The sequence below is a fragment of the Crotalus tigris genome, unplaced genomic scaffold, assembly GCF_016545835.1.
Source record: "Crotalus tigris isolate CLP2741 ecotype Arizona unplaced genomic scaffold, ASM1654583v1 scf7180000018690.2240587, whole genome shotgun sequence".
NCBI lineage: Eukaryota > Metazoa > Chordata > Lepidosauria > Squamata > Viperidae > Crotalus > Crotalus tigris.
The window spans coordinates 942,237-955,774 of NW_024097149.1; the positions used below are offsets into that span (position 1 = coordinate 942,237).

Here is a 13,538-nt window from a genome sequence, read left to right on the forward strand (position 1 = left end):
GCAGGCAGTCCCGGGCAGGTGCAAAGCTGCCCGGGACCAGACAGGCTGTCGCCAGCGCCGTGCGCATGCGCGGGTGCTGGCGCGGGAAAAGTAACCCATTTACCCGGGAGTTGCCTATATAAGAGGCTGTGAGGCGTTTGGGCTGAGCTGAAGCCATCTTCCTGTAAGCTGAACGCTGAATAAAAGAACCTGAGAACTCCAGCTGCTTCTCGTGTCTGTTTTCCCGCCAAGGACGCAACACCTATCTTTTCCTTACCAAAGTTCCATTGTGAGTACAAGGAAGCTATACAAAGAACTTTGCTAACACATTGTTTCTGTAATAATATGTGTTTCATGCAATATATATATATATATATGGACTCTTGTTTCATTGTTGGTTAGCTTGGGTCTCCAAGCTTGCCCCCATCTCTTGAAAAAATTAACAGTTCTACATAATTCATCTATTCTAGTTTACCTGACTTGAGTCACACAAACTTTTCAAGTCAGTGTGACTCCTGGTGACTGCCTGGACAAATCCCTGCAATTTTCTTCATGTTTGCTATTGGCTCCTTTCTTCAGCTGAGAGAAGGACTGATCCAAAGTCACCCAGCTGGCTTTGTGTCTAAGATGGGACTAGAACTCACAGTCTCCTGCTTTCTAGTTTGGTGCCTTAACCAGTACACTAAACTGGATCATATCAACTAGACCAGGGGTGTCAAACTGCCGGCCCACAGGTGGGTTACATCATGCAGAGGCCGCACCCACCCCAGCTCTGGCAATGTGAAAAAAGTCATGATACGTTGCAACACGTCATGCATAATGTGGCGAGTTTGACACCTGTGTAGCATGTTGTATAAATTCAGCCATTATATTAAGTCACACTCAGCACACTATATGAAGTATTTAAAAAAGAAATGGTTTAAATTTTTTTATGTCTGAAAGACACTAAAGTGAGCCCTCTGAGTTAAGTGAGGTCAAGAAATGGAAGCAGAAGGGTTTCTGGGAATATTTCCCTTTTTTTTATTATTTACCTAAAAGATTTATATGGACTTCCATCTTAAGCAACTCTGGGCAGCTTGCAGCAACTACAAAACCAATAAATAGAACAATCATAAAAATAAACCAGTAAAAACTAAACTTGTTAAATTATTGTTATTTTTGAGTAGAATAACAAACTCTTAAAAACCTCTCAAAGTTTCTTTGGGTATAGAAAATAAAATCAAGGTAGGTTTATTTTGAATTTCTTTCTCACACCTTCCTCTTTCTCAGGACTGTGTAATCTTTTCTGACTATAGCTCCTTTATAGTTTTTTTTTCATTCTTTCCTAATTCCCAAGGCCAGATCCCTACATTCCCTCACAGTAGAAAAGTATATATGTTCAATTTTCTCCTCCACCACTGCCATATTGTGTGAAAGTGGCCATCAGATACCCTTTTTAGCTTGAACCTGGCCTTCATTTTTAACCATTACACAGAAAGGCAGCAGAATCTATTAAATATGAAGCTCTGTGAGAACTTAGTTTGGTTTCTCTCTCTCTCTCTGTGCATGTGCCTAAACATAGTCATTGTGTTTGGTTGATTATAATTTACTTGTTTTGCAATGTTTTTAGTGATTTAAAAGTCACCCAGAGTCATTGGGATGCATAAATTCAATAGGTTGTTAAATTATTATTGTTTTGTTTAGCATGTTGAGTGAACTCTAAGAGAGAGATCCTCTTATGTTCCACAGCTCCAGAGTCTGGTAGCAGCTTTTTAGGCTAACAGATTATATTCAGAGGCATAAGCTTTTGTTAAGTCATAGATCTGTATGATTTATGATGGTGATTTCTCCTTGATTTCTCGTGTGGGTGGGTACATGTGTATATACATACAGTATATTCTTTTTTTGACACAAACTAATGTTCATAAATTTATTTATCGTGGGAGGTGCTTGACAGTTAATGCTTAAACATCTAGTCTCAATCCTTCTTTGCCTTGTGCTATTAATCATGTGGAGAATGTTAAATTGCCATCTCTTTTTTCCTCCCTCCCTCCCTCCCTTCCTTCCTTCCTTCCTTCCTTCCTTCCTTCCTTCCTTCCTTCCTTCCTCTTTTTCTTTCTAGATAGCTTTTCACAGGGCTTTTGCCCAGAACGGAGTTCCAACACCTTTTTTTAATGGAACCTTGTAGGGTAGGCAAGGCAGGTTGTATGATGTGTGTGAGTTCCGGCACCTTTTTTTTTTTTTTTTACAAAAAAAGCACTGGCTCTTCATTTTTAATCCCCAAAGGACTTTCCCTATCTTGCCAATGCCTATTAAACACAGCCAGTGCAGCTGAGTTAATTTTTTATTTATATGCACATGTATCAAAACTTGCAGATACTGTAAATGAGAAAGTAGGAGAAAGAGAGAGATTTAAAAAGTTTGCCTGGGAGAGAAAGTGAAATGGCAGGATTTACCATTTCTGAGTTTTGCCTCTGATCTACAGCGCACAACCTGTTGCAATTCTTCCTTCTTGCATTTTTCATGGCTTCACTGCCCTTCAGGAGGGGCACTTAAGCGATGAAAAATGCAAGAAGGAAGATGCAGAGATGGTGTGGATTTCAGGAGAGCCTATACTTATCTTGAATTTCCCTCCATTAATGGTATACGAGCCCTTAGCAATATGCCCTTCCCAGAAAGACCAGGAATGGATAGCAGTTAATGTCTAGGGACAGGGATCTTATTTTCTTATGTCTCGGGGTACAGCTGCTAAATGCAGCAGGTTATAGTTCACAGGTGGGCAGCTTGCAGACCTAGGACCATATTCTGCCCTCAAGCTCATTTCACGTGGTTCTTGGCCTCCATTTTTAACACACATATACACACACAAAATGAAAGAGAAGTACTCAGATTTCTGACAGGTTGTATCAGTCTCCCTTGCTGTTGGGAGTCAGAGAAGAGGAAATCAGAATGAAAAAACCCACAATTATGGAAAATGTGTGTCCTATCTACGTAATTTGGATTCCATTGCCGTCATCCTCATCGTCTGTGGCTTTCCCTTGGGGGAAATAAAGTGCTATTCACTTCAATGTACTTCATGGCTGTATTCACTCATTTCAAACCCAGGGGTCTGTATGGGCAAAACAAATTAACACCACACTCCCACCAACACTGACAGGGCAAGCCGCAGTATATAAATAGGGAGCAAATCTAACACTCGCTATCACTGATGATGTTACCTGGTAGGGTAATGAAATGTCTGCAAGAAAACCACCAAGCTCAAAGAGCACCAAAGACCTCCCGTTTCAACCCTGAGCTACAAATATTCTCTTCTACTGGCAAAACAAATTAAGATCAGTTTTAATCACAGTGGGATTATTATTTTTTTTTTAAAAAAAAAAGTTGTTTAATGAAAGGCTTAAGGTGTGGTGCAAACCTAACCCATTTGGTTAGGTAAGGGTTCAGTGTATTATGGACACCCAGAAAATGGGTTAAATAGCTTAACAAGTAACTAGATTGCAATGTAAACTCAGCCCAGGATTTTCCATTGACGAGTGTGTTCAGAGACCTGTCCTAGTGTCTGTCAAAATTCCTTCAAAAAGTTAATTTAGCAAAATAAACCCACAAATAAACAAATAGTTGGGATATTCTAAAGCATCTCATTTCTAAAGGAAATGGAGGAGCTGTTCTGACTGGTCATTCAATTTTCCTAGTTATTTTTCAGATTTCTTTCACACACCTATACCATCTCAGACAAGTGACTGTCCAGTCTCTTCTTAAAAACCTCCAGTGGGGGAACACCCATGATTTTTGAAGGCAAGCTGTTCCACTGGTTAATTGTCCTCACTGTTAGGAAGTTTCTCCTTAATTCCAGGTTGTTTCTCTCCTTGATTAGTTCCCATCCATTGTTTCTTGTCTTGCCTTACCGTGTTTTGGAGAATAATTTGACCCTCTTCTTTGTGGCAGCCTCTCAAATACTGAAATACGGCTATTATGTCACTCCTACTTCTTCTTTTCTTTAGACTAGCCAAACCCAAGTCCTGCAGTTGTTCTTCATATGTTTTAGTCTCCAGGCCTTGGATCATCTTAGTTGCTCTTCTCTGAACTTTTTCCAAGGTCTCAACATCTTTTTTGTACTTTATAAGATCTCTATCACCTACCACACACTGAGGTTCTCCTGCAAGACTCAAGAATTTCACCAAACTCAAGCAACTTGAATATATTCTTGGAAATTATTACCCATTCAATGGCAGTTATGACTTGTGAAAACAATTTGTACAGTGAACCAGTTTGATTCTGCCAAAAGTCCCATGGTTTTGTCTCTCTCTGGAGACCTACATACATACACACACACAGAGAGAGAGAGAGAGAGAGACAGAGAGAGAGAGAGAGAGAGAGAGAGAGAGAGAGAGAGAGAGATGAAAACTGGTGGTCTACAGGCAAGTATCTGATGAACAGAGTTTTCACTGGCATTCAAAATATTGGAAGGAAAATTGTTTTCCTATCTTTCCTACCTATTTTATATTAAAGATTATTCTTGTGGATGAATTATTATCTTTTCCTGTCAGAAATCTGCATCAACTCTTTTTCTTATTCCCTTAGATTAAAAAAGCACAACAAGGCTGGAAGCAATTAAGTACTTTACTACTGATAATTAAAACAAAGAGACTTATATTTGCATAAGGGCACAATCGTTACTAGGATCAGTAGAACCCCAACTCCCGTATTACATATTAATAAGGTTTCTCATTGAAGGATCCTGAGTTTCCAAGTTCACCTTTGCTGGAGTCTTTAAGACAGACAACTCAAACCAATGGCTAGTTCTCTGGGGAAGATTTGCCATGTACCCAACTCACTGTCATGCACACATCTGTTCCACTGGGATAGAATCAAACTATGACTCACTGCAGTTTGGCATGGAACCCAGCCTGTTCATTACTGTATCTCCATTTGAAAACAGTGGGTGTTCCCCAACTGAGTTCTATGATAAAATAATCTAGGATAGAAATGACCTTCCAAATGTTGTTTAATTACAGTTTTGTTTCTTGTTGATCATGTTGGTTAGAGTTGCTGGTCAAATCAGCTAAATCTGAAAAGTTGCCTGCTCATTATCACACTTGTCTAAGGAAATGTTGGAGCATTTCTGACTGATCATTCCATTTGCTATTCATTTAGAAGATTTTTTCCAGAATGATGGAACTACTGGCTGAGTTCACCCAATGCTAGATCAAATAAAAACCATGTAGATTAGTTTGATTAGGGCTAATACAATACAGGTTAGTCCTCGACTTACAACCACAATTGACCCCAAAATTTCTGTTGCTAAGTGTTAAATGAATTTTGCCCCATTTTATGATTTTTCTTGCCATAGTGATTAAGTGAATCCCTACAGTTGTTTAGTAACATAGTTGTTAAATGAATCTAGCTTTCCCATTGACTTTGCTTATCAGAAGGTTGCAAAAGGGGATCACATGATCCCAGAACACTGCAACCATTATAAATATGAACCAGTTGCCAAGCATCCAAATTTTAATCACATGCCCACGGGGATGCTACAATGATAGTAAGTGTGAAAAATGGTCATATCACTTTCTTCAGTGATGTTGTAACTTTGAACAGTCACTAAATGAATTGTTAAGTCGAGGGTTTTAGTTAGTATATATGCATGTATATGCATTTGTGTCCTTGTTTATATATATACAAATACAGAAATAACAATGTGAAAGGGACAAGAAAAGAAAAAAAGTTAGCAAAAATGCCTTTCTTAAAAATTCAGAAGCTTTAACCAAAGCACTGAATTTTCCCCACATGGAGTAACACCGATAAATCTTTTCCTTCCATCAAAAGAGAGGAAGTACATAAGCAGAGAATGAATACTTAATCAGTCCAGTGACAGCACTGTCTCTCCATCATAAAAGAGTAATTTCTTTTGCTATTTCCCAGGTGTAATAAATCCTTAGTTTGTGGTTTTTCCAAAGACGGTATTTGTTTTTCCCCTATGCAAAATTTGTTTTAATGTTGTTGAATGAAAAATCTTCATCAGGGTCCAGTCCAAGTTGGGAATAAACAAAATGGAGACTGCTTTAGAAAGAAAGTTGTAGTTTATTGAAGAGCAGAGCCAGACAGAAGTGTGGCTTTGGGAAAGCTGACCACATGTAGCTGGGAGTGGTGGGTTTTTATACCTTTTGGGCTTTTGAAGTTGTTTCCTGCTCCTGTGGCATGAACTTTGACCTGAGCTTTTGAGTGTATCCTTTTTGGTATTGGTGAGTTAATCCTATTAGGTCCCAAAGGTCATGTCTTTTAGAGTTTGGGTGGGGTATGTAGATTTTAGGGGTCTTTGTCTTTCTAATCTCATCAGCTTCTAGCTTCCTGGCTCCAACCTTTCTGAAAGGATTATCACATCTGCATTTCTACAGACCTGGTTTCTGCTGAGTTTCTAGTGGGGGGGGGAGAGACGTTTCTGCCTTTTTAAAATATTTTCTCCATTATTCCTTTGGAGAAATATATTCTGCCTTTTTAATATTCCCAAAATATTTCTTTCTCTGGGTGGGGCTGACTTCCCACACTGTACAAAATTAAATTCCTATTCTTTGCTTCTAAACTTAATGCTCATTCTATGTTTGTTTCTATTTTCCAATCTCTTTTTTCTGTCTTGTATGACTATTGCTATTCTTATTCAATCTATAATTTCTATCTCTATGTTCGATTTCTACATTCCTATTCCTATGTTTGTTTGTAGCACGGTGTTTTCTTATCTTAACTATTTCTTAGCTCTTTTCACCTTTCTTTTCTCTCGGGTCTTTCGCTCTTGTAGCCAGTCTGTCTATTTGCACATGAAAATCCTTTTCACTCCTTTATATATTTGCAAGTGGGCTTTTCGCTCCCTCTCTACCACTCACAGTCCTCTGCTTCTGGAGCTCTGCTCTGTTTTGCACAGTGGCACTGGTTTGATTTGCAGACTCTGTTCAGGCTCTTTTCCTTCTACATCTGTCAGCCAGTCTTACAGTTCAAAGAACTGAAGGATTTTTTTTCCTTGCTGTCTGAATGCTACTGCACTGCTGAGATGCTTGCCTTTGCATTGGAGATTCCTGTTTCTCACATCTATGTCTTTTATTTATTTATAACCACCTTTATTATTTTTTATCCATAACTCAAGGTGGAGAACATACCTAATATTGTTGCTTTCTCCTATTTTTCTTCCCCTGTGAGGTGGCTTGGGCTGAAAAAGAGTGACTGGCCCAAAGTCACCCAGCCAGTTTTCATGTCTGATGGGACTAGAACTCCTAATCTCCTGGTGATTGGCCCAAGGTTACCCAGTTGGCTTTCATGCCTAAAGTGGGACTAGAACACACAGTCTCCTGGTGATTGGCCTAAAGTTATCCAGCTGCCTTTCATGCCTAAAGGAGGGACTAGAACTCACAGTCTCCTGGTGACTGGTTCAAAGTCACCCAGTTGGCTTCAAACCAGTCTTCCTGGCTAGATTCCTTTCTTGACACACTAATGCACATGCTTGCTTTCAGGTCTTTTTTTATAAAACTAACTCCCCAGTTAAAGGGAAGGTTGGGCTGTTTTAATCCTCCTTCGTAGGTAACACCAAAAGTTTGAATTCCAGCAGGGGGGAAAATGCCTGCTAACTCAAGATAAGGAGTTCCTCTTCTCCACTTAATTCTTAATATATTGATAAATTCCAAATCAGTATAAATCAGAATCAGATCCACATCCTTAAACCAATTTAACTGTTCCCATATAATCATTAGTATTTAAACTAAAATTAAACAATAATAACAAAAACCTTTATGAATAACTGTCATCTCCATCACCTGACACTTCTGGCACATTGTAATGAACTTTACAATGATCTCTTTCTAAACATTCTCTAAGGTATCCAGTAAGTAACAGAAACATCTTTTCTTGAAGTGTCATTTTAAGTACAAAACAATTATTATTTTTAAAGACCCTTAGCCAGTGATTTGTTAATACAGATCCTTCCAACTCTTTATTCCACAGTTCCTGCACATAATTATTATCCACTATAACAATACTCTTTGACTGTATATAAAAAAAAAATCTGCAGATTTAAAACCTTTCAAAACACATTTCAGTGTTAATAGTAATTCATGAGTTTTGAATGCTGCTAATGGATCTGGAACAAATTGCAACATCAAAAGATGTTCCTCTGGCAATATCTCTAATGGTTAAAAACTTGATTAGCAATAAGCTGGTGCAAAGCACAGATATCTCTATAAGCCCGTTAATTAAAAAAAATTGCTATTTTCAAATTGGGATAATTCCAAAGTGATTCAACCGTTCTTGCTTTGCACTTCAGTCCTGCAAAACTTTGCTCTCTCTTCATTGCCTTTCTCCTTTTCTTATCCAGGTCAAATCTTTTCAGACTTTTCTTCTGTCCATTCAGACAAGAGATTTGGGGAAAGCATTTGGCCAGGAATGCTACCAATTTTATTTTGATCCATAACAGCTTACAGAAGTTTAAAATAGTTCACGGTATAAAACAAACAAAAAGGATCCACAGCATTATAAACATTAGCATCTTCATGGCAAACAGCAGCAATGAAATATTCACGGTTATATTGCAGACATTATAACAGAGGTCTTCAAACATGGCAACTTAAGACTTGTGGACTTCAACTCCCAGAATTCCTCAGCCAGCCTCAGTGTCTAGCTGAGGAATTCTGGGAGTTGAAGTCCACAAGTCTTAAAGTTGCCACGTTTGAAGACCCCTGCATTATAACATTGTTAGAGTAAGATGCAATACAAGGCTAACTCTGCACACTTCCAGGAGTTCGATTCCGACCAGCTCAAGGTTGACTCAGCCTTCTATTCTTCTGAGGCTGATAAAATAAGAACTAGATTGCTGGAGGTAATATGCTGACTCTATAAACCGCTTGGAGAGGATTGTAAAGCACTATGATGCAGTAGATAAGTCTAACTCAGGGGTCTTCAAAGTTGGCCCTTTCATGACTTGTGGACTTGAACTCCCAAAATTCCTCAGCCAGCATGCCAAGTTTAAAGACCCCTGGAAATTGCTATTGCTATTGCTGTTATACCCATTCCAGAACAATTCACAATCAATAAACCACACATTATTTAGCTATCAAAGATCCTCGGGAAAAGTTCAGTTCTGATTGCTTTCTGGATAGTAGTTACTGTGGAGCTACTCTCATGTATCTAGGGATGCTATTTTATGATTTTGCCTTCAGAGGTTGTGGGTGCTCCATCACTGCAGATTTTTAAGAAGAGATTGGACAATCATTTGCCTGAAATGCTGTAGAGTCTCCTGCCTGAGCAGGGGTTGGACTAAAAGACTTCCAAGGTCCCTTCCAATTCTGTTATTCTACTAATGTCCCTACTTTTTGGAAGATCTTACTCCCAGAAGTGAGGATGCACATTTCTGATGTTTAGGAAGCAAGTTAAAACTGTATTATTCCAGCAGGTATTTGAACCCTATCTTGTCCTAGTGACTTGTATATTTATTTGTTTGGACTTTACTTTGAGGCTTTAACTGGGTGGCTTATAAGCACAATAAAGACAATAAATTGATGCTGCAAATAAAAAATGATACCCCCAGGCTTAACATTGCTTATTTTTACAAAAAATATTGGAATACCAGAAGCTTCTCCTATGATGTCTATTCAGATAGGTCAGTTCTGGATAAAGGAGGTAGACCTGAAGATAACGTGATGCCAAGCCATGTAGATCCTTTATAGGTTTGCTCTTTGAATTGGCTTGGGAGCTCACCAATAATCCATGCAGAACCAGGAATAACTGCTCCAGGTGGGCAACATCTGCCAACATCTGGATCACCACATCCAGTACCAATTGTAGTTTCCATGTAGATTTCAGAGGCAGCCTCTTATCTAGGGCATTGCAGTAATCTATAGACATGGTGAAGAGGGTTTGGATCACTGCTGCAAGATCCAGGTAAGGCACTGTTTCATGATAATCCAAATTCTTTTTGTCATTTATAATAACGATTTACCTAGGAATTTCATACATCATTTGGAACATACGAGGAGCTCCCAATCAGAACCACAATAGTTTTCCCTTCAATTCCTTAGAATCTCCAAATTAGTGTTAAAAGGGTATTTGAAGAACAAATTGATCAAGGCCTTCTTTTTTATTTTCTCTTTACAGATGATGGTTCTTCCTCTTTCTTTCCCCACTCTTTTTCTCCTTGTCTGTATTTAATAGAGAGATTGTTCTGTTCCACTGACTATCATTAAGCCTTCATTCACCCATTCTGAGTCAATGAAAATTATATATAATGAAAATTGGTGTGTTAGAAATAAACCAAGACACAATACAGATGCAAGCTTCAAAAATCCAGCTGCTCTTTGCAAATGTTTTGTAGTTGCATCATGCATTCCTCCTATATAGAAAATCTGTAGGCTTGTGTTAGATAAAACTTCATGCCATCATTTGAAATTCCATTTGCTTCAGTAAAAGAGCCAAAAAAAAAAAAATCCAAGCCATATTCCCTGGAAAACATACTTTTTGTACACACTGCAAAAAAGATTTTTGATTTGTCTTGCCTAAATGTAAAACTTTGCTTTTCTCCACATTGAAACTCATTTTGTTGGATATTGTTTTAGTCTGATTTAAAAAATCAAAATGTGAGTGTGCCAAGACATTCCTGATTCAACTGAGTATAGTCTATAATTGCTATGGTTCAGATTAGAATCTTTCTCAACCTTTCCTGGAGAAATGAGGAGCTGAAGTCAAGAATTTCTGCATGCAAAACTATGGATTTTGCCGTGATGGCACAGTGGTGAATGCAGTTCTGCAGGCTAATTCTGCTGACTGCCAAGCAGTTCAGCCAATCGATTCTCATGGGCTCAAGGTTGATTCAGCCTTCCATCTTTCCGAGGTCGGTAAAATGAGATCCAGATGTTGGGGCCAATATGGTGACTCTATTAACCACTTAGAGAGGGCTGGAAAGCACTGTGAAGTGGTATATAAGTCTAAGTGCTATTGCTATTGCTTCACTTATTAGTCTGATGGGAATTCATATATGTATCTATATTATATATGTTGAAAGAAAAATCCAGTCCAGTCCAAGCAGGGAATAAACAAAATGGAGACTGCTTTAGAAAGAAGGCTGTATTTATTGAAGAGCAGAGCCAGACAGAAATGTGGCTCTGGGAAAGCTGACCAGCTGTTGCTGGGAGTGGTGGGTTTTTATACCTTCTTGGGCTTTTGTGTTTGGAGTTCCTGTTCCTGTGACATGAACTTTGACCTGAGGTTCAGTGTGTCCTTTAGGTATTCTGATGGTGGGTTAATCCTATTATGTCCTAAAGGTCATGATCCCTGTACTCTTTGTTTTTCTAATCCAGCCTTCCTGCCCCCAACTTTTCTGAATAGGATTATCAAATCTGCATTTCTACAGACCTGGCCTCTGCCTAGTTTCTGCTTGGGGCTATTAAGAAAAACTGGGCCTACTTTTCTGCCTTTAAGATCCTTTGGGGAAATATAATATTCTGCCTTTTTAATATTTCTTTCTCTGGGGGGGGGCTGACTTCCCACACACCGATATAGGCCAATCTCTTGCACTGCAAAGATAAAAAGCAGGAGGCCAATGTGAGAACAGAAAAGATTTTAAAAGCCAACAATAGAGTTCTATTTTTTTAAAGTATTTTATCAATTTTCTATCACTGCAATTCATTAATGCTTACTGAACAACGTGTTGTCCGGATTGATTTTTGCTTAGTGATAAAAGTTAAGTTCTTGCTCTCTATCTCATTTTTCCAGCCATTGATAAAATAGGTTCCATGTTTGAAAGTATTCTGTATCTTCTTTTTCTTTGATTCTCAGTGTGAGTCTATCCGTTTCTGCACAGTCCAGAATTTTCTTAATTATCGCTTCTTCCGATGGTGTTGCCTCATTTTTCCAGTGATATAAAGTAGAGTTCTATTAAGGGCCAGCACTTAAATTGCAACTGGGTACAGTGAGAATGCAATAAATGTGTTCCTATAACTCCTTTAATATGCTTCCACCTCTAATATGCTCTACCAGTATGGACAGTTTTGTTTGCTGCATAAGTGGATTTACCTCTAAATATAATAATGCTTTATTGCACTAATTCCTACATATATAAAATGATATGTAAAACATCTTTTACATTTTTATGCATCTTAAATATTTTATTTGCAACTGGTAAATAAAATAAAATATTTGCAACTGACAAGTAGGAGCAGTTCAATTACCTATTGTTTTGTTTTGCAGTTCAGTATTGAAACTATTTGATACTTTCAAGTAAACTCAAGTCTCTTCATATTTTTTGCTGATCTCTCATGTGAGCAGCAAGACAAAGCTTTAAAAAAGTAGGATTACAGCAATCTGTTGAAACAATAGTATAACCTAATACTATTAAAAAAAGTGGTTAGTTTTTAAATCATTAATTTAAACTATAAAAATCATGATAGCAATACAACCAAAATAATACACTTAAGATTTTAAATATGAGAGTGAATATAGTGAGAATTTGAAAAGTTTAGGTAAAACTTTTAGAGGGATGACTAATAAAAGTAGCTAACAGGAAATATAAAATAATTATATCACTAAAGCTATGAATAGTTTTCATTATTATCATTTATTAATAATAATCAACATTAATTAATGCTAATATTTTGCCTAAAGGGAGTATAATTTGTGATATAGATTGAAGTAATATATAAAAGAGTGATTAGGACTTAAAAGCTAAACAGTTTTTTTTAATTGCAATAAGTAGTTATTTCCTTGATTAAAGTTAGCTCTTAATAAGAACAGTAAAATAAAATGAGAATCAATAGCCAATAAAAGTGTATGCAAGTTTAATGCATAGCTATAGGTAATCAATTAAATAAGCAACTACAGCTAAAATAGAACTGGGTGGGACATGTCTAAGCACTATTAGAAGAAAACAAATATGGTGTAATGTACAAATAATAGAAGTACTCAGCAATATTCAGCCAAGCAGAATCAAATTGGTCTGAAAATAACCACGAGAGATACAAGGATCAGATCAATTGGAGTGCTTCAATATAGAATAAGCAAAGGAGTGAAATGTAATCTAGCATTTCAAGTGTTGCTCTGCTTCAGGGGCATTGTCTCTGCTCAATAATTGTTGTTGGGAGGGTGTTAAACCTGGCCAAAGATAAGGCCTTTCTGAATTTGGGGACAGTTATAGCACTGAAGGTACAATCCAACACGATAGCGATAAGCAACATGGCATAAAGAAATGTTTTAGTCAGGTTTGATTGGTCACTTTGGAACTCAAAGTCATTAGTATGCTGCCTAAGTTTCACTAAAGTAGTGTGGGAAGAATCCAGAGAAAGAAATATTAAAAAGGCAGAATATATTTCCCCAAAGGATTTTAAAGGCAGAACCAAACCCCCCCCCCCACCTAAGTCTCTCTGCCCCAAACAGAAACCAGGTCTGCAGAAATGCAGATGTGATAATCTTGTCAGAAAGATTGAGCCAGGAAGCTTGGATTAGAAAGAAAGACCACTAGAATCAACAATCCCTCACACCAAAAAAATCCAACAGTCATCAGCCACAGCCCCAGGGAAGCAGGATATGACCTTTGGAACATAATAGGATTAACC

At 37.8% G+C, this 13,538-nt stretch overlaps 1 protein-coding gene across 8 annotated transcripts in view; it reads left to right on the forward strand.

Annotated features, from left to right (window-relative positions):
• KCNMB2 (potassium calcium-activated channel subfamily M regulatory beta subunit 2) overlaps nt 1-13,538 on the forward strand; it is a 381,704-nt gene that overhangs the window by 133,599 nt on the left and 234,567 nt on the right. The window lies entirely within an intron of this gene.